The following is a 21,508-nucleotide window of genomic DNA, read 5'->3' as shown; positions in this document are numbered from 1 at the left end:
ATGAAATTACTTCTTTTCTTGAAGGAACATTCCGCTGTTTTGTATTTCTATAAAGATGGAACATTTAAATTATTTATTTCCCTACAAATTAAAAAAAAAAGTGTGTTTGCCCCTTGCCTGAGCAACTGTTTTTTTTATAGTTTATTAATAAACTTATGTCCCCCCCCCCCCCGAGTTTTCCATGGTAGTTAATTCAGCAAGTGGTAACACAGGTTTATTTCATACTTGTTACTAGATCTAGTGACAGGTTCCCTGCTACCCTGAGACATCATTTCCATCAGAATTAAAAGGTTCACTGCTCTGGTAAATCCCAGAAGGGTTTAGGGGGCCAAATCCTTAGCTAGTGTAAACTGGTAAATGGAGCTATGCTGATTTACACCAGCTGAGGCTATGGCCCAGTATTTCCATGGACTGATCTTGTGGGAATGAAATTAAATGAGGTTACCACCTGAACAGCTGCATCAGAGTAGCACAATCTTTTGCCATACAGAAGACAGGTTCCAGTGAGACAGACTCCTCACACTCAAGACTCCTCAGGGACAGATGCATATTTGTGAATGATTATCTTTTCAGTACAACTATGTAACAAAGGTGGCTGATTGAAGTGTAGATGGCTTCCCAAACAAGAATCTCCCCCCAAAATGTATCCTATAACTATTTGTAGAAGTGTACAAGTAGCTCTAACATACCTGTAAGCAGTGATACATAAAAGATAGCCTGTCCCAATCTAACACTCCACCCTCCACTTAGAAATGCTTTGCTTCTGGGAAATCCACACACAAACACAGTTCGGGGAGGAGGGGAGGTGGTCTTGTTGCCAAGGTTCAGCTCTTGTTGCAAGACCGCTCCAAACGGAGGGAAGCACACACGTTTTAAAGCAATTAAGTAACATATATCTATGAAGCGGCTTCAGGGCCAACTCTTTCCCACAGATTCTGCTGCTTTCCAGGGAAGGAGAGCCTCTGTTCAGATAGCTGAAGAGAATGAGGAAGCAAACATTAACTGAGGAAAATATAATGGTTCCCCATTCCAAACAAAAACTAAACAAAAAACAAAAAAAGCCACACAAAAGGATGCAATGTGGGCTACCCAGAAATAACCTTCCCATCAGAAATAGAAAACAGCTCTGTATATGGACAGATAAACAAAGAATCAGGTTCACTAACTCATGAGAGATATTACTCCTAAAAAAATTAAGTGCATGAGGACACAGCTCGAGTATTTGAATCTCTGTAGTCCCTCCCTACTTGTATAAATTCTAACATTTTTATAGCGCTTGTCATCTGAGATCTCTAAGTGCTTTACAGACACTAAGCCTAAGCCCCACAACACTTGTGTGAGGGAGGAATTGTATTAAAAATCCCATTTTCCTGATGGGTAGACTGAAGCACAGAGAGATTTAAGTAACTTACCTAACGTCACAAAGCAAATCAGTGCTGAGCCAGGAAAAGAACACAGGAGCCCCAACTCCCAGTCCCCTGCTCTAGCCACTACAGAACATAGTCTACCCATACATACTACTCATACATTTTGCAAAGCTCTCTTTAGCAACACTGGATTCACTCTGTTTCTTACTCAGAAAGAGGCAGGGCTGCTGATTAAAACCTTAGGGGTATTATTTTGAATACATATGCTAGCTCACTCCCATCTGTGTTGTTAATTAGTTCCTGACTGTAGGTTAAATGTAGGGCATGTTGTCACGAGCCCAAGGTGGGGTGGCCAGACCTCCTGCTCTTGCCATATGGCTTTTTTCCTCACTCGCCCCTCCACACTTCAGTTTTTAGCCTGATCTCCGTGCTTCTAATATGTGGGCTCAACAACAAAATAAAAAATATAGATTGTTAAGATTGAAATGACATGCTAATGTAGAAACATGCTCCTCTATGCTGAGGCAGCTCTTCCAGAGTATTGATTTGAGACACATCACAGCTTCTGTGGCTCATACACAATGATTACGCTCCAAGTGAAAGCAGCTTAAGAAAAGCCGGAGATAACTATTCACATGTAGAACAATTACTGCACAAGTAGGTGATAGCCAGGGCTGCAAAAAACATTGCCCTAGGAGGACTGCATAATATTTTGCCAGGAACGTGAGGCTCACCACTTAATTTATTTAAAATGGAGAAGAATAGAGTCGCCGTATCTGTAATACAGATACATCCTGGGGAGAGGATGAGACCCAGTATGCAGAGCTCCATCTTGATCCAAGGAATGGAAAAAAATCAAGATATATTGGATTCTATCATCTCCAAGGCCACATCTCTATTCAAAGGTAAGAGGGCCCTGGGTCATATCACAGAACTCAATGGATCACATTTTGGGGTACACTTGAAGATTACCAATCATCAGAAGTGCTAAGAACTTGCAACTCCCAGCAAAATCAATTCCCAGTGAGCTGAAGTTGATTACAGAAGTAAATTTCAGGTGCTCTGCACCCATCAGGATTTGGCCCTAAATCTGTTTGCTTCAGAGCAGCCTTTGTTTAAACCCCTTCCTGGCTTTACTCTGTCGTGTTTTCCATTTCTCATTTAATGGCTACTGGCCCATTAGCAAGGAGGTTATAGAAGAATTTTCCAAGTGCATGATTTTAATATTCTCATACAATTTAGGGGCTCTATTCAGCAAAAGGTCAATGATGAACCAAGCTAAAACAAATCCAGGTGATTAAGCTTTCTGCACTACTTCTGTGGAACTGTCACCCTTAGATTTGCCAAAACCATAGGCAGAGACTTCATAGAGGTTTAGGGCTCAGCTCTCTTACAGCCTTATATCACATTATTATTCCACGTAGTCTTGCAGAATCTTATTCTCTCACTGGTCCTGTGTGAACTTTTGGTTTTGAATGGGCAAATAAATCCTCATTAGTTTTTTTTATTGATCTTTATCATTGTAAAGCTGGAAAAGTAAATTTTGTGCCAGGGTTGGTAAATGTTATGATAATTTTATAGGTCAACTTTAAGAGGGACTTAAAAACACTGCATCATTTGGCCCGTGCTCCAAGGAAAACATGTCACCGAGATACGGGACAGGGCTCTTTAACAAACCAGATTTTGTTAAGGAAAACTAGGTACCTTTGTTTATGAGTACCACCATTATGGTGCTGGATGTTTCTGCGCTGTTACATGCAATGCAGTTGTATTGCCCTGATGTTTTCCCCCTACTGAGTGCATGTGGATAAACAATTGCTTAGCTCTCCTTTCTACTGTGTCCTTTAAGAGCATCCTGCATATTCCAGGCTGTTTCCCTCATACAGAAATAAACTTTGCAAAACTTCTCTTTGCCTCTCATAAACAAAAAACAAAAAAAACAAGGACCTCCTTGCTGACCAAGATTCCAATATTTTGCAGTGAAAAGATAATCTGTGACTTTGTCACAAGCCGTAAAGTTTATATCTGGATCCAAACCCTATGGAAGTTCAGAGGTGTTCAGCCCTAATGGGCTGAATCAAAACCAGATCTGAAGGACAGTAAGGATAAAGGGTAGCATGAAGTTCAGGACTTCACCATAGTTCATCTGTGTTTGGATCTTGGACGCTGGTTTAGACTTAATTGCCAACTTGGAGTTGTGTGTGGTTTTTCTTCCCCCTTGGATTCAGTTGTCAGCATTCAGAGTGAAGCCTATTACAACCATTTGTCTTTTGGCATTTATGTCCTAATCAGATCAGATGATCAACTCATGAGGAGCACAAATATCAATTGAAGATACAAGTATGAGAGCAGGAAGCCAGCAGACTCATTTATTTGAGAACACCAAGAATCAAGTCCTACTGATGACCAGGAGCCCTTGCCAAGAATATCCACACTAGCAACTATATTTTGGGGACACAGTTATTCTTAAGAGGGAGTGACTGATTTCATTAATTCAGCCCTTGAATAAAGCTAAATATATATATATAATTAATTATTTTTCATCTCAGGATCTCAAGCACTGAAGTGCCTTACAGGGTATATGTCCATTTCAGAGATGGACAACTAAGCCCCAGTGAGATTAAGGATGTACCCAAATTCAAACAGTCATTGACAAAGCTGGTTAAAGAATCCAGAGATTATGGTGTTTAGCCCCTGTTCTAAACAATGCTGTATTTCTTCAGGAGCTCTTATGTTCAAATAAAGCAGTGTTTTGATCATGTTGGATAAGACATAACACGTAGTAGGGTTGACAGGAGGTTGTACATTTGATTCTGCCATCTCCTTTAGACACTTAATATAAGATCCCATGCACATTGGTTAGGGTGAGAGGAAAAGGATTTTAGTCCAATGCTTGCTGCTATATAAATAATTATGATGCAGAAGCATGTTTTGAGGTCTTTTAAACCCATATGTTTGTATAATGATATTTTTCATCAAGAGTTCTCCCTACAATTTAGACATACATTTTTTGCCAGCAACCTACTCTTACACAACACTGCATACATATGTGTACCTATATGGCTACCTTTATTGTAACAGGCCAACTTCTGCTCTCAGATGTGCATGCATGACTTGAACTGCAATCAATGGGAGCCTCTCATATATCTGAGATCATAATTTGATACAGTGAACACTCACCATATAACTCTCTATAATGTAGCATAGCATAGCATAAGGCTCCTGCATTTGTGCTCCTAACCTGAATATAAAGGATTCTCTTTATATCACAATAACTCCTTGAATCCCAAGAGAAACTTAGGAAACATAGATCAGTCATCCACCATAATATAGTGTGTGACTGTAATCGTAGGTTCTAAAGATTCTGAGAAATAACCAGAATAATCATTTAGAAAGACAAGATGCTAAGTAAATATTATAGACTAATGGCTGGGACTTTCAAAGTTGCCTAAGGGTATGTCTTCACTACCGGCTGGATTGGCGTGCAGCGATCGATCCAGCGGGGATCGATTTATCGGATCTAGTCTAGACGCGATAAATTGATCCCTGAGTGCTCTCCCGTCGACTCCTGTACTCCAGCTCAGCGAGAGGTGCAGGCAGAGTTGATGGGGGAGTGGCAGTAGTTGACTCACCGTAGTGAAGACACCGCGGTAAGTTGATCTAAGTACGTCGACTTCAGCTACGTTATTCACGTAGCTGAAGTTGCGTAACTTAGATTGATTCCTCCTCTCCCCCGCCCCAGTGTAGACCAGGCCTAAGAGTTAGATTCTCAACTTCCATTGGAATTCAGTGGGCGTTGGGGGCCTCAATCTCTGAGACATCTTTGAAAGCCAATATACAGCCTTTAAGCTAGGTTATCTTAAGTCTACTTTTAAGTCTCTGAAACCAGTCTCCTATGTGTGGTCAGGGAGAAATATTCAGAAAAAAGATTATATGGGTTCTGCGAGGTAGGGAGTGCAGAAAGATACTCTAGTGTTTTGTATAAACAACTCCTGATGGCTGTACCAGGGAAGCACATACTCCCAAACGGAAGGCAAGTACTATAATTTCCACCAGCCAGAAGGAAATATGAAACATTTAAGAGGGGAAATTGTGATTGCCCTCCTTCATTCTGGGTTTCTCTGAGCCAGCCACACATAGAATGGAAGAATCCACTCTTCATTGTCCAATGTATGGAGGAGGTAAACACACATCTGCATATCCCTCCCCCAGTTCAACTTCAATACTGTATTTAAAGACTGGGTTCAGAATTTCAGCCACTTTCAAATCAATGGGAGGTTTGCAATTTACGTCAATGCAGAGTCACAGCTTCAAAAAATTCTTAGAATTCCTATTAAAAAAACTTTCATGCACAATAAAATTATTTTAAATGAGTTTTCACGTAAACGAAAAATCAAATCCTTAAAGGGATTTTGCTCAGGTATTTGGTGCATGCTTTGAACATGTAATCGAGTCTCAATGACACCTGTAACAAACCCAGAGAAAATTAACTTGCAAATATTTCCCTAGTAATAATATAAAATTAAGTAGGCATCTGATTTACTGAAAATGATCCTTCTTGTTTATTTGTTTACACTGCATAAAGAGGACTATGTGAAGATTAGTTATCTGCCTCATCAGAAAAGTCATAGACACGACTTTAATGCATAAATATTTTAAAAACAAAGACACCATGCACTGCTAAACTTAGTTTCTGTCTACTCAGAGCAGGCAAGATTAATAGCCTTCAGTTTTCAAGAGTTGCACACACAAAAAGTTGTTGGCATATCTGGCAAATGTGTGGAACTTATCTCTAGGTGGCGGTAGTAGTTCAGATTTTGAGCTACTCGGATCTACAAATACTTCTCTAGAATTTAGAATAAGTATTCTTTTTATCCCCTAGAATTACTTCTTGTAATTATTCTACTCTGAAATTAAAGCAATGTCCCTATTTTTCTTTAAATTTATAATACAGTCTGAAATTAAGTAATATGATTTCTGCATTTTGCTGTCAGAGTATACAGAAAAAGGCAAATAGATTTAATAGACCCAAAATTAAGGCACCTTTATGGAATAAAGAGCCCTTACATTTCAAGCATTTTAGAGGACTTTAAAGAAAAAAAATCATATGGATTGTCATGCTTTCAATTCTGTACACAATTACCATGGTAGGAAATTAAGTCTTAATTAACTAGTTTAAAAGACAATTACTTCATGGAAAGATACTACATTCTTAATGAAGTAAATATACAACTACTGCAGCATGATGACACGAATGCATGAAAAGTTACTACATGAAGTCTTCTTTTGCTTTTCCTAGTTGTCCAATGGAACTCATCTTCAGACAGCTGTAGCAATTAGTGATGCCTAGATAATGCATCATTTTGGGACTGGTAATATTAGAGTAAGTAAAGGACTATAATACATCTACTCAGTATCATCCTAGCAAATCCTTTGTTTATACTACAAAATAAAAACAACCTGTTTTCTCCTCCCTTCCTTTTCACTTTGTATACTTGAGTGATTTATAAAGAATTGGCATTAATACTTACTGTGATTGAAATTGGGATACTTTTATTTTACACACCTAGTTTAACAAAGTTGATATAGCATGACTAGCAAATATGTGGTTAATGTAATCAGATCTTCAATATGTTTGCAGATCCTCAGCTAGTTTATATCAGTCTGGCTCAGCTGAAATCAATGCAGCTATTTTACACCAGCTGAGGATCTGTCCCAGTATTGTGAAGAAAGTGAAAAATTAAGACCCTGAACCAGCAAACACACTTTTGCATACATTTACTCATGTGAATATTTGCAGAGATGTCAGTGAGACTTCTCATTTGAGCATAGTTACCACATACATGTTTGAAGGATCAGGACCTAAAATTATAGCAATACATGCCTAGCATAAAATAATGCTATGTGGTATTCCAACAGAACAGCTGTCCTATAAACACACCTGTCTAGTCCAAAAACTAAAATATTTTCTTCCCTCTGATGCTGTCTCTTCTAGTATTTAAAGAAGTCTGCCTCCAAGTGGCATAAGGATTTTATCTGGCAACATCAATTACACAATTTAGTCAGTATAAGAGCAAGTTGTTTGAATGCACCGTGTAGTTAATGTACATTATTACTGTGGCAGCATCTAGGAGTCCAATCATGGCCAGGATCCCATAGTGCTAGGTGCTGTACAAACACAGTACAAGAAGTCAGCGCCCTACCCCAAAGACTTTACAATCCAGCTCTGAGACAAGAGACAGATGGAAACAGTTAGATAGGGGAGCACAAGCCAACAATGAGACAATAGTGGTCAGCATGATAACACAGTGGTCACAGCTTACCAGCTGTCAGTCTCAGTTCCAGCTGCACACCAGTCAGCTTGTTTAAAAGCACACCTGTACTGCTTGTTCACTGCGATAAGAGGCGTCAAAGGGGATATTACTCACCTTTTTCCTTTTTTGGAACCAGAGACTGTAATTTATTCCACTACTTCTCATTTCAGTAATATTTAAAAAGAAAAATTAAAAGGCTAGTACTCAACTTTAACTATTTTTAAAAACACCTATTTAAAATGCAGTTCACTGTTTGATATCACAGAGTGTGCCAGCATATGAACTGATTTAAGAGATGATTGAGAGAGCCTTTCAATTAAACAGCAATTTTGCAATTAGGAGTGCGCATAACAATCATTTGAAAACAAGTCAAGACAAGTTAGTAATTACTCTACTAAAAGGATATATCTGCTTATGTCAGAAACTCCACTACCCCACGCAGTGCATAACACGAGATTTTCACTGTAGGCAGACGACACATGCTTAAAACTATGTTTCAGCCATTTATATAAATCTATGAGGCAGACACTTAAAATAAACTTGAGGGCCTTTTATTTTGAAAGCAGTAGTGTACTCACTATAGCAGTGTGAAAGCTCACTGATCTCCACTCTCAGGTTTACACACACAAAATTTGAGATTCTTCTGCCCATAACTTCTCCTTGACTTCTGCTTTTCTATGTGCACCCTTGAGGACCTATTAACTGAGCTAACAGTGCAACTTCTTCCACCTCTTCAGCTATTATGTTCTATTGTTTATAGTGAGAAAGTACTGGAGAGATAATAAGTTAAAACTGAGGCTACTTTCAGCTCTGGATCTTCATTATGTGTGCGACTTTAAAAAAGATTTATTGGATGTTTATTTTCCTATGTGTGTCTTGACTGCACATTAGAAAGATGAATTTTAAAAATGTAACTCTGTACTGCGTTTTCAGCTGGGTCGTGCAGTCCTCCTGTGGCAACATATAAACGAATGTGTTTTATGTTTGAAAGCATATTGATGAGAGCCAGCCTTTTCAGTTTAGACTGCTCATCCCCCTACAAAATACAATATACACTTCTTGCCCTACCCTTCACCCTCTACCCTGCTCCCCTATACCAGGAGGGTTATTCAGATAAGAATTAAAATGTTGTTGATCCTTACAGCTTGCTTTAACCTGACATTACAGCCTTATAATGATGGCATCCTCTCTGCAGTGCTAGAAAGCAAAGAATACTGTGGGTCTGAACAGAAGGCATAATATTTATAAATGGGTTTTCCCAGCTGTGGTTCACTGAAGTTGAACATTAAGTGGTAGGTGGTAAGTACTATGCCAGAAAATTGGTTCATGTTATGGAGCCTTATAGAAAGGCTCTTCTTGGGTGTGTTAACTAACAGTGACTATCAGCACTTTTCAAGTGATTTTATATTTGAGGCCAAGTTGTGGCTTTGCCCTGAGCCCAGAGTAAGGGGCAGCATGCTCTTGTGCTGCTCCAAGTGTGGACCAGAAGAGAGTCTCAATGTGCCTCACAGGTTCCCCCACAGTCTGAGGGACAGGGACCCTGCATCTGGTCTATCTGCACAGCTAAAGCACCACACATGTGCAGTGGGAGGAGATGTAATGCCTCTGTGAAGACTGTCTCCTCCTGCACGTCTACCCATGGTTCAAATAGCTAGCACATGGCTGCAGGAAGCATTATACCCACTTACATCATTGCACAGCTATACAAACCAGGCCACCATTGGGCCCATAGTAATGCAAATGCTATGGGGCCAATTTTGATAGCCATACTCACATTAAGTAGTGTCTTACTCTGCAAGTAGATCCATTGATTCCAATCAGACTATTCAAGGACTAAACTACTATTCAATGTGATTAAGGGATGAGAAAGTGGCCCTACATCAATATTATGACCTTTTACTGTGAGGTAACTGATTAAACACATACAAATAAAGGACCAGATTACAAACTTCTTACTCATGCTGGTGAACATCTACCCACCCCAAATCAGTGGGACTAGTTGGATGACTAACTGTTCATGTGTATAAGCAAGAGGTACACAGCCTGACCCTGTATGTGTGGATATATATGAAATACCATAGATTTTTCATGTATATGTATTTTTATCAAACCATGAATTACAGATACACAAATACTTGCTGAAGAGAATATATTACCAGGATAGATTCCCTGCATACATTAAAATTCAGTTACTAGAAGCATAAATAAGTAATGACTATTGATCTCACAATGGTAATAACCTCAAAACAGCAACCTATAATAAAGTGAAAGTAAAATGTACATTGTAAAAAACTTTAATGTTCAAGTGAAGACACTAATAGCATCTCTGGAATTAAAAAGGATGATGTCCATGATTATAACACATTACTCTTTTAATCTTGTAAAATTATATTTTAAAAAAATCAGTAGGATATTGCAAGGTATCCAAATCATTAATTCAGTTCTGACCATCCAAAACCACTTACCATTTAATGCTAATTCTTTTCCAGAGGAAAGAGAACTATTTTCAATTTAGCCATGAAATTAAAACAAAGACAGAAAAAAAACCACCATTATTTTACCGTCTTCCCAATTCTTAAAAGAAAGAACACATAGCTATTATCTAATTTACTCAAAGATAGAAACTTTTACACCCTGAAGAGTTCTCTTCTTCATTGAATGCACAGTGTATAATCAGTTTAATTATTTACTGAACACTTTCATATTCTTTCTTCAGTTTAACACAAAGTTGATGAAAAGGACAAAGACTTTATGGCATTGGAATTCCAGTTATGGTAACCAACATGTTTTAAATTCCAGTAAAGGTTACATTTCAACAAGTGTATCTTTCCATTCACTTACTGTACCTCAGTTGATAGTATAGATACATTATTCTGAGCTGCGGTCAATGAGTTTCTTCTCCTTACACTCAAACATTCAATTTATAATCTCAGGCAATATGTTACACATACACTTGTGTATGCCCACTGCCAAAACTGCACTGCTTAATTCCTTACAGCTATAATAGCTTGAAGCTGTCCATGTCATAGCCAAATGACCTTAAATCTGGAGGAAATCTAATGTTGAATAAAGCAAACAATGAGAACTCATGCATTACTTTTATGGCTATATTAAAGCCATAAAGCAAACAATGAGAACTCGTGCATTACTTTTATGGCTATATTAAAAAACCAATCCTGAATGTGAGAATGCAAAGTATCAAATTTTAACAATGAAGAAAAGATGTAAAATGTTTGCACACAAATGTATTTACTATGCTGTTTTACAGCTTTTCCTGCAGTATGTTCTACTGTAAAAGGGGTTTAGCAATACAACTCTAGTTCACAGAATTACATCAGTGTAACCAGCAAACTATTATTGCTGAAAGAGATACAGTACTGGGAAGATTACTCTGACACTTAGAAATCCACTTTGCCTTCATCTCTGTCCAAGTACATGTCTTTACTCTCCTCAGAAAGTGATCACTAGTTATTGCAGATACCGACTGGGGGAAAGACCTCATAGCAAGTTCAGTTAAGCCAATACACGTAAGTTAACAGATCTTTCACGCTCTGCACCCACATCTCACTTCTGCTGTCCAGATGCAGCTATATGTCCCTCATTCATTAGGGGTGCATCATTTGCTAACTACGACGCTTTAGTAGAATACAAGCGGGCTGAAGGGGCTCGTAGCTCGCGAAGATCCATGGAAGACCTTCCAGTCTCCAGCAGGGAATTGAGATAGGTGATGACAGCTATCCTCACTCCCCCCTTCCTTCGGCTGCAAGCTGCTGTTCAACCACCGGCCAGCAGAGGGCCACCTTTCCCACCAAAACTCTCCTCGCTCGCTCCCAACCTTCGCACCACCGCACGTACCGTGTGTGTGTTCATAGGGGCTGTTTTGTATTGCAGCCGTAACTCCGGCGTGGCTGCCGCCGCCGCCCCGTGACAGGCTCATTGCCTCAGCCCCTGAAGCAGCGCTATTGCAAGCGGTGTTACTGAGCCGGCCCGTGGCTGCACCGCCCGGGAGCAGCTCTTTTGTGCAGGGGAATCCCCGTCCCTAGCCCACCCCCAGCCAGCCAGCCACCCTGCGCAATTCCCGACTCCATTACAGCGCACGGGGCTCTTTGCCACATGCCAGCCAGGCTTTCCCAGGGGTTGGGGCGACGGGGAAGCCCTGGCGGCCAGACATTCTTCTCGGGTCCCCCTTTGCTCTGGACCTAGCTCCGAGCAGCCGCCGGGAGACCGGATTTCATCCCCGTGGGGGCTGAGGAGGGGACAGGCTGGGAATCGCGCCACCCCCACCTCCGAGTAAGCCCAGCTGCGCTGCCTGTTACCTGCCAGTCACTGCCGGGCGCACGGGGCAGACAGGTGTCTGCGCGCGCCCGCGGGGCGCTCTCCCAGCCCAGCTGATCCTGCAGGGAACAAAGGCGGCCGGAGGGCTCCTGAGCGGGGAGGACCCCCTAACTAAGCCTCGCTCCGCAGCCCCGGCTCGGATCCCCTATCCGCTCCCCTATGGCCGCCCAGCCCCAGAACCCCCCCGGCTTCCCAGAGCCCTGGATCCCCTACCTCCTCTTCCCCCAGCTTTAAATCCCCCTAGCCGCGCCCTCAGGCCCCCTTCCTGCCCATCCTCCCCCCCTCCGGCACTCCCCTCTGCACGGGATCCCCTCCTCTCCCCCTTTCCCGGGCTCATACTGCGCCAGGGGCTGGCTCAGGGGAAGGGGAAGCCCAGCCAGAAGTTGCCCTGGCTGCCCCCCGCCCGTGCCCAGCCCTGACACTCAACTTTCCCGGCCAGCCGGCCGCGCTGGCGAAGGAGAGTTAGTTAGTTCGGGCCAAGAGACGCCTCGTACCTTGTTGTCCACACAAAGCCTGCTCGGGTCCCTCCGGAAAGTCACATCCTCTCCCAGCCGCCCAGTCCCACCAGCCGCCTCCTGCAGCCCCAGCAACACAGGAGGCAGCTCAAGTGTCTCATCAAAGCTTTATGAAGGGTGGGAGCGCAGCAGAGTTGTTGTGAGGCTCAGATCCCCCCCCCCCCACCCCTCCGGCTGGTGCAGGAGCCTCTCACACAAGCCTTTGCCTTGGCTTCTTCTCACTCAGGAATTATTTAGATCTCCGTTTGGGCTTCTATTGGTCAAACTGTCTCCAGCAAGCAGCTCCAGCAAGCCCGAGACACCAGCGCTGGGTTGCTTGGCTTAAAGGAACCGCGCGCCTTTTCCCTTCCATCGCAGTCTAGAGGGACAAGCCCCTCACTCAGAAGAGCACCTCGCTCTCAACCACCGTCTCCCTAAACTTCTTGCCCCGAAGGGGTCTGATCAACAACCCCCCTGGTCCCTTTATTCTATGCTACTTAGTAACACACTCTCCAATCAGTTAATACCAGGGGGGAACCCCCAGAATTTCCCTCCCCCGGTTATTATTCTGATTCACACACTTTGGCTTCCCCAGCTGCTCACGCAGCTCTACTGCCAGCTTCTTAGTTTGCAACTTTTATGTCCCCGCTACAAGGCAAAAGTCGTGTTTGACTTTACAAAGAAACGCTGAGAAATCGAGTAATGACAACGAAGAACCACATAAAAATAAAACCCATCAGGAGCCTGCGCCTGCACCTAAATCTCTTAAAAGCGGGAGAATATTAGTTTACTAGTTAGTATAGTAAACAAACCAGATCCATTTAAATATAGCTCCCTCACTGACCCCTTCATAGTTTGCTTTTAAAAATGCAATCAAGATAATAACAAGCATTGTTTATTAATGAACGCTCCAGATAACGTTACGCTAGTCACTTTCTGGAGACACGCAGGGGCATATTTGCACAATCTAGACAGCCTAAAGACTTTCTCTGAGGCATAACAACAGACAGAAATCCAAAACCCACCTTTTGTTTTTAGTGGCTACTTGTATAAGTCAATATCAACAGCGCTGCATGTGGAACCTCTGACGAAACTCCCAAATTGGCTCTGATTTGGGGGATGTTTTTCTTCCCCCTTCAAAAATCTGTCTTGCTGGTTTCCCCCTCTGTTTATGCAGCAAATAGATTAAATTATTGATAGTGGAAATTGCATAGTGGAGGTAATAATGGCATCCCCTGACCGAGTAGCTCCATTTGATCTTGGTAAAGACAGAAAGATTTCATGCTCGCTCGCTCGCTAGGGTTAGCTCAAGCTTCATCAGACCTCTAGCGCTCTGAATGGGAGTGTGGGTGGGAAGCCACACTAGCGCTTGCTCTACACTCTTGACGTGTATGTCATATGATACCCTGGCTGCCTCTAATAGACACATTACTGCATGGATTACAAGAATCAAAATACCATGCATTGAGAATGATGCATCTTTTATTAACAGGGTTTCGTTTCAGTGCCTTACACATGTTTATGATGTTCTCACTTTAGTTGCTCCCATTTCCCGCAAAACAGGCACAGGGTGAGTTAGTTTATTTTCGAAGGGGGGATCATCATCTCTCCCATGAGGCAAATACATTTTTAAACCTTAAGGCCTGAACCTGTTGTCACTGCAGTCAATGACAAAAGTCCCATTGACTTCAGTAGGCTCAGGCCCTTCGCCTGCACTGCAAGGTTTTGCTTTAATGAATGTATGTAAGTCATTTTTGCCTTTGGACAACTTGTGTGCCTTTATTATGAAACACCTGCATTTATTAGATCAGAAGAGTCACGACTATTCCAGGCTTTTGAAATTTGAGGATACCTAAGGCCTTCTACATAAAACAATGTTTGATATATGTTAAGGGGAGCAGCATGGCTTACATGTGGTTAACTTAGTTTATTTCCCTGCTATGGCTTTTAAAACTGTTTAAAAAACCTTAGTAAAGTACCACATTACAAGTCTTCTTGGACTTTTTTTTTTAAAATGTGGTTTAGCTAAAAGTCTAGTAGCATATTGAAAAGGGTTCCGTATTTACTGTTTCAATGATTTCCAGATCAGACTAACTCACCCTACAAGTAAAAAATATGGCCTTTCAAACTGCCAGCTCTGCAAACTCAGCCTGGGCTCTAAAAATCATGCTCTGTTCTTTCTGTCTGGTGTATAATTACCAATAATAACAATTCCACTGGCCAAATACTGCCCTCAGCCACACCTGGACAAACCTACCCTTCATTTCTGCCCTCAAGGATATCTCTGCCGCACGTGTACAACCATATTTCTCTCAGTAGTGTTACACAGGTATAACTGAGGGCAGAATTTGCAGACAAGAGGATTGCACAGGTGACCTTCTACTGGGACTTGTTTAAATTAGTCATCAGTTAACACATCTACTTTATTTTTGAATTTTGATCACACTTTTGTGGGACCATTCACATTTACAAATATAACTGCACTAGTATGGTTGTCTCCTGCAATTAGGGACATTCATACTTAGTTATTTTTAATAATGGTTTGAACAGGACACCCATTCTTTTATATTGCACATTCAGAACAACTAATCTGAATGATCTACCAGTCAAATGTAATGGCAGCAGGCTATTGAAAAGTTATATTAGTGTTAATTTAATTCATCTATTTTATTTCTACAGTGAGATCCCTTCCCTTAAATGCAATACATGTGCACATGAACAGTATCAAGAATCTTGGGTTAGGGACACTGAAGCATCTATTAACTGTTGTCTGGAAGTGGTGGTGGTAGCAGGGATACTGTAAGACATTTGTGAAAATGGTGACTGCCCTACATTAACATTGAGGGGCTAAACTATGTTGAGTCAAACAATTTTTGAAAACAGTTCAAGGGCTCATCTGCACAGCAATTTTTCCATGTTGTGGGGCTGGTTTGATAGGACACTATAGATTTCCAGATGTTATAACATGCTTTGGCCTTGTCTTTATAGGTAGGACCAGTGTTTTTAACCTGAGTAATGAACCATGTTACAGCCATTTAAAAACTATGGTATCATTAATCATGATACATTAATTTGAACTGTGCTCTGGTGGTGAAAAAGGACCATAAAGCTGATTTAACCAGGCATCTGAGGATTCCCCAGCATGCAGGAATCTCCAGGTGGTTCTGCCACCCCCATTCAGCCTTCTGCCATGGCATAGGGACATACCTGGGGGACAAGGCATGGTCAGAGTACCACTGTGCTCTGACAATGCTTATCTGGCATAACCAGCCCCTTGGGAATCATTACCCGCCAGCCTTTGGAGGTCCTGCTGGAGAAATGAAAATAATGCTCTATCTGGGTTTCAATATTAAAGTTTACCATACAGTCTATGTTCCTGATTTTCCAGGCTTTGACATTACCTTCAACGTGAGCTTTGCATGAGCAAGCATGAAAGGATTGGGCCCATAATTTATTAGATTTTTTGAAACAACACTTAGAATACAAAGGCAGTCCCATGGGCAAATCTACCCATCATTCTTAGATGTTCTGTCAGCTTTATAAATATATAGCCTACTGCCTACAAAATTCCTAGTGCAAGGATTATACCTCCTGAGATTTCACACTGATTCCCCGGTGAACCCATAAAGAGTGCTCTTACTACATTTTCACCTCACTATCATCTGAAAAATGATGTCTCATAACCTAACAGTGTCAGGTGAATACATTTTTCCCCAGTGGGGTTTTACAGGCAACAGCATACAGAGGGTATTTCAAACAAAAAGCAAAAATGCAGGCTGTATGGAAAGGAACAAAGCAATAAGAAATTATTTCCATATCAGATAAACTTCACTTTCAATCAATTTGCCATCTCTTAGTGTTCTCCAAGGCTCTTGGAATCATTATCATGGCACATCAACAGATACAAAGTTTATTTTGAAACTGCCAGTCTTTTGCCCCCTAAATAATTAAACTGGTTTTTCGTGTACATGAAATAAACTTATCTCTCTTTTTTTTATTCAACAAAAGAGAAAGAAAGTACAAATAAGGGTTGTCAATCAATGTAATGTTGATTTATCCCTGCAGCAACAGGAGATTGCAAAGATCAGTGCTGTCTTGCTGACTTAAATTTAAACTATACCATAGGCACTAATGATGCAGTAGATAGCACATAGAAGAAGCAGAAGCAAGCACGTCTGGTTTCTGTCTTTGCTGGGGTTCTGAATTAAACTGATTGATCTATCAGGACCAAACCCTAAAAGACTGTAATTATATGATACAGTAGTTTGAAGGGTTCTTAAACTTCCCTTTCACAATGTTAACGGAAGCAGTAAAACGCCAATATTTAAAAGGAATAATCTTTTTTCAAAAATTCTGTATTTAACCAACACAGTAGGTTTTTGAGTCTTTTTTCTCAACAAAACTTTTCTTGCTATCTTTACACCATCTGTTTTATTAGCATAACATTATCCCAACCTGTTTTTCGAAGAGAAAAAGGTCAAGAAGCAACCATTTGGATTCCCATCTCTCCTTGTTGTCAGGAAATATAAACTAATCCTGATTATACAAATGAGAATGATGTCAATGTACTCAGGTTTTGACACCAGAGTATTTTTTTCTATTAATAATTTTAATTGGCTGAGGTCAGTACTAATATCACTACAAGTATTTTATGTTTAATTATGTTTATTCACGTCTCCTAGTTACCTATCTTTGCTACTTTTTTTCAAAATAAAGGAATGGAAAGTTGATCAAAATCAACTCAAGTGAGGCTAAAAATCACAATGGGCTATAAACATAGTTTGAGTTTGCAGACAAGCCATATTTGTCATAGAATGACTGAATATTGACTCTGTTGTATGACTACGTGTCAATCAGTGCACAGAAAATGCAGCAATTTAGGGTTCCAGAGCTTGATCCTGAAAGTGAGTGGGAAGGTTCTAAGCGCCCTCATATTGCACTTTGCACATGCACAGCACCTTGCAGGGTTGAGCCTACATTTGTTTCAGCTATATAAATTCTGAGCAATCAGACTTCATGCAAATGAAATGACCAAGCTGTAGAACACAAGGGTGGGGAAAGGTGGCAGCATGCCACATTTGCATTTCTCCACCCCTGGGGCTGCTGGGAGTTGGTTTGGTAGGTAAGGCAAGTTAGTGCAGCTTAGTGCCAGCTTGTAGGTATCCCTGGGATCCATTACAGTAGCCAGGGATTGTTGTGCTCTGTTCACATCTTCAGCATGCCCTATATGGCTGGGATGCCAGGAGAAGGAAGCATAAAGCTGGCTGTACCAGCTCTATGCCAACTAGAGATTGCCATGGCAGAGGCATCAGTAGCTGCCCTGTTAAAAGTGTGGAAAGGGGCCAGAGTCTGGGTTAGGATGTGGTCCAGTATGTATATAATGGTTTCTTGGTCTGCTTTTTGGTATTTTAAAATAATCTAATTTACTGCTTAGGCAATTTCAAAAATGTACTTGGTAACTTCAAAGGAGAGCATGAAATCACTTTACAATATGCAGAAAGTACGGGCAGGGTATCCAATATAATAAATATATTGTCTATATTGACTCTTGTAGTGCTGTACTACTGAAGTTAGAGTAGTTTTGTAGTACTGCATCTGCTGTGTACAAGGATTGACATGAGAGGACAACAATCAAAGACACCGGTACAGTGTAATGCAAGATAAGGAAGGCATGATTTAGGAGGCAAGGACTGGGAGGCAGCAGAAGAGCAGGAACAAAGGCCACAACAGAATATAGCAGCACAACACTTGAATGGCAATGCACAGACAGAGAAAGGAGGATATAAAGCAAGCCCAGAAGGAAAATTCAAAGTTGTATCTATACCTCTCTTGCACTTACAATACACTGAAACTGGGAATGAGTTTAATTGGTGTTACTGCATTACTCCCATGTGCTCTTGCAGGCATTAAAAAGTTAGTGTCTGAGCAGAGAGCAAAGTATCTGGGCTGTGCATCGGAGTATCCGGTGACTACTGTGCAGTACCTGAGCAATTCTAATGTTCACTGCATGACCCTCATGACTAACAAAGAGAGGTCCTGAATGCATAGCTCTTGGCGATGATGGGGAAGAATGGATGAAATAACAAAAAGGAGGATCAAAAGCAGTTGCAGATATGGTAAAGAAAAAAGAAAATCCATCCCCACTCCCTCCAAAAGAGGCTGTATGTGATTCCTCAGCGCTGGGGAAACATGAGCCATAGTCAGGCAGATTAGATAGACAGAGAGAGACGTACTTCTGAGATGAATCCTGCTATTGGAGCTCTATGATTAAGGGAGATCAGAAAACTGCTGCTGCACATGAGGGTGAAAGGTGTTGGGATTGAGTCATCTCCCCTTTCAGAGTGTTTCAATTAGATGTGTTATAATGAATTATTTTTAATTTTTAAAAGGATCGGATTATAGCAGTATAATAAACTGAACCAATCATCTAGTCAGCCCCTGCAGCATGTATGTTTCTTACCAAAACTTACCAGTTAATAATCTACTCATAGCTTGTTTTTTCGTTATTTTAAAAATAACACTGCAAACCATTGAATGAAACATCTGTAACAGACCTTAGAAAACTCTTCTACATGCTAATGTTATTTGTATTTAAAAAACAAACACACACATCCTGCAGGTGTGGGAGTCCCATTGATATTAAGAGGGGTCAGAGTTGGGGTTGTGTGTGTAAGGGGTAGCATCTATGTGTGTGTCTGAGAGCAGAATTTGCCACTAGATTTTCCTTTGTAGGATGTCATGCCATTAGTTTTATACTGCTGCTGTACACTTTTAAACAGTTGCCACATTCCAGGCTCAGAAGTGAGTTAGGGGATTCCTGTGCATGTAAATGTTTATACAGCATCTTGAGATTCTTGAGAATGAAGAGAGTGTATAGCTGTCAGCTATTATAATTATTTCCAGTAATCCTTCCTTTTACCATTTCCAGACTAAGGCATCCAAGACTGTGCACAGCAATGAGTCTTGATCTTTCTAATGAATTCAGTAGGCTTTGGAGATATCCCATCTCCTAGAACTGGAAGGGACCTTGAAAGGTCATCAAGTCCAGCCCCCTGCCTTCACTAGCAGGACCAAGTACTGATTTTGCCCCAGATTCCCAAGTGGCCCCCTCAAGGATTGAACTCACAACCCTGGGTTTAGCAGGCCAATGCTCAAACCACTGAGCTATCCCTCCCCCTTTGGATCACCTCTTTAAAGCACAGGTACATCTATGATGCACAGTCCTTTTGGTTTTAACTAATCATTTTTTTTTTTAAGACGGAGTCAGGATTTTTTAATAGCATATTCAAATAGCTCATCAGAGAGGTACTTCTGAGCGTGAAGAACATTGTTCATATTCAAGTGTCAGAAAATGAAACATCTGAAAAACTATGGATGATGGTTTAGTTTCAGAGTATAAATGTCAATGCATTGAGACAAATTAAATATAGTACTAGACCCCAAAACACCCCCCTTTACCTTTTTCTTCTTGATAAAATGAGTTGAGCCCTCAACTGTGGCTGAAGAATGCTTGGTACATGTGAGGGGATGCGGTGTGTGCACAGATGACTGTAAATATTCGATGCATTCCCACCCCTACTCCTGATCCTTGGTATGTTTTGTGTCAGTCCACAAGCTTGAATATATCATGCTTCTAAACTTTCAAACTTTAGTGCATAAATTAATTGTATGGGCCACCAATTGACTCTCTGGACATGGCACCGCATGACAAGTATATTCCTTGAGCTAGAATCGATTAATAGAAATCTGAGATGAAAAGATGTGTTAGATGTAGCCTAGTCCACCCACCCACTCCCCGCTAATGCAGGTTGTAGATCCCAATCAACAACTCTCAAATGTAAATAACTACCATATGATTTCTATTTAAAAATCAATATATGTTTGTTAGGAGATATTTTAAAATAATCTTCCCTGTGCTGTATACCATTTCCTGGATGAAACCTGTTCACTTCTGTGCACCAAACCCTGACATGCCCTGCTTGGGCATGCAAGGCCTAAACTGTGCATTTTTTCATCATGGAGAGCCTCACGGGAGGAAGCTGCACCATGGAAGTGTCTTCTGTGTCGGGTCTCAACAGGGCGATGAGTAAGGGGGAAGTAAGCATGTGGTCTGCTCATCGGGGGTGGCCAGTGTGCTTACATGTAGTATGGAACCACATGACCACAACTTCACACACAACCAAGGCATTAAAACACATCTATTATGTGTTCCCTAAGCCCAGCAGTACAGTGCTACTCCTCATAAGCCCATGCCCATTTGAAACTAGCAACAGTTACCCTGGCCCTGGAACATCTGATGGAGGGGAGGATTCCCTTTCTCAGCCCTGAAGTGCCTTTCAGTGCAACTTCAGTTAACCAGACCCCTTTTAGTCAGAGTTTGGGGTGTGATCCAAAGCCCACAGAAGAGACTAGAAATGCACCCATTGACTTGAAGGTACATTGGACCAGGCATTTTGTTTGTTGGTTCAAGGGTTAGTACCTAGGAAGTGTAAATTTGTAAATAATATTTTGTACAGTTATTCCATGGACACCACTCTGTTGTTATACAGCTGTAATGTGAATGCCTTTAAGAATTGCGTTTTGGTTTTATGCTCTTTCCTCATATTGCATTTGTGATTTTGTTTTCTCTTTAGCTATAACTTATTTTTGCTATATGCAATACATTGTCCTCATTGCGTCCATAGTTACATTAATGTAACCACCATTGAAGTCAACAGGGATGCATGGAGTGTAAATTGGGGCAGAACTGAGCATTTTATTTTAAACATTGGTTTCTCCTACAGAGAATGTAGACGATTATATATGTATTTTTGTTTCTGTTCATTGCTTTGCAATGCAGTATTTTCTAAGCATGAGCCTTTACCCTTCTAGGCATGTATAGCTTTTTCCCCTTTGGTTTACTAATTTGGGTTACAACTCATAATATGAATAATATACTCTGATACTGTACCTAGAGCACATTGATGAGGCCTAAAGAGCTCTTCTGTGATGGGAATTA

The 21,508-nt window shown here is 41.0% G+C and overlaps 1 protein-coding gene across 5 annotated transcripts in view; it reads right to left on the bottom strand.

The window, feature by feature from the left end:
- BDNF (brain derived neurotrophic factor) overlaps window positions 1–21,508 on the bottom strand; it is a 49,448-nt gene that overhangs the window by 14,635 nt on the left and 13,305 nt on the right. Inside the window, exon 1 of one of the 5 annotated variants that reach the window (XM_054024759.1) lies at window positions 13,536–13,763. The exons of 3 other annotated variants lie outside the window; for them this stretch is intronic. The gene's annotated coding sequence lies outside the window, so the exon portion shown is untranslated. Of the gene's footprint in view, window positions 1–12,510; window positions 12,669–13,535; window positions 13,764–21,508 lie in introns of those variants that run through there. One more of the 5 variants, XM_054024756.1, reaches the window with a different exon arrangement.

Source organism: Malaclemys terrapin, chromosome 4 (assembly GCF_027887155.1).
Source record: "Malaclemys terrapin pileata isolate rMalTer1 chromosome 4, rMalTer1.hap1, whole genome shotgun sequence".
In the NCBI taxonomy this organism is placed as follows: domain Eukaryota; kingdom Metazoa; phylum Chordata; order Testudines; family Emydidae; genus Malaclemys; species Malaclemys terrapin.
The sequence above is the reverse complement of the archived record's forward strand: the minus strand, read 5'-3'. Positions and strand labels throughout refer to the sequence as shown.